This window comes from Eschscholzia californica, unplaced genomic scaffold, assembly GCF_041429995.1.
Source record: "Eschscholzia californica isolate CP2 unplaced genomic scaffold, dmEscCali1.0.p SCAF_79, whole genome shotgun sequence".
Classification (NCBI taxonomy): domain Eukaryota; kingdom Viridiplantae; phylum Streptophyta; class Magnoliopsida; order Ranunculales; family Papaveraceae; genus Eschscholzia; species Eschscholzia californica.
The window spans coordinates 57,501-58,502 of NW_028238504.1; positions in this window are offsets into that span (position 1 = coordinate 57,501).

The following is a 1,002-nucleotide window of genomic DNA, read 5'->3' on the forward strand; positions in this document are numbered from 1 at the left end:
TGTGGAATTTCTCTCTAAGCTTTCTTACTCTACCACATCAAGTAGAGAGGAGAAAGTGAGCTAATTCCCATTAACTATCTATCTAGTCAAGCAAGAAGAAGGTCTTCTTATTATCCAACCACCATTGGTGTGCTAGCTATACAACAAGGTGGGAGATCAAATTGATTGCTCGTGTCCCAAGTAGAGGAGCTACACTTGAAGCTCTTGGTCTTCTTCAATCAATTCAACTAGTTTGAGGGAAAAGCGATTAAGGTAATCCACTATCTCCATTAGATTAATTACTAGTTTTGCATGTGATCCTGGGAATACTAGTGTAGACATTAGATGTCATATTTCCGCTATAAACACTAGTAGAAGGGTATAAAACCCTACAGTGGCGTCAGAGCCTCTTGCTATTAACTAGTTTTTGCTAAGAATCGAACTAGTTCATATTAGATATAATTGATAGTTTGATAAATTGAGTTTATAAAAATATTTTAAAAGTGTTTTAAAACTATTTAAACTCACAATTTGATAATATTGAATGGGATTCAATGAATTTCAAATTAAGAATCAAATTGATGATTAAAAGTGTTTTAAAACTCAATTAGATTGAATTTCGGACTAATCCATGCTTGATTAAGTTGATAGTTATGTTTAAAAGAGTTTTAAACATAAGAAATTGATTGATTTTGAATGGGATTCAAGAATTTTTCAAATAGATTTCAAAATTGTTCTTTGAAAAAGTTTTCAAAAACCTAGACTTTGATCCAAAATTGGTTTGATTAAGAGTTGTTTTCAAGTTTTGGAAACTTTTGAAAAACAAAAATTTTTGGAATTTTAGAAGTGTTCTAAAAAGAAGTGTTTTGAGTTTTGGGAAACTCTCAAAACAAAATTTGGAAATTTTAAAAGTTTCTACAAGTTTTGTAAAAATTTTAGAAGTGTTCTAAAAGATTTCAAAATTTTAAGAAAAGTTTTAAATTTGGAAAATAGCAACTTAGAGTTGCAAAAGAAAAAAATTTT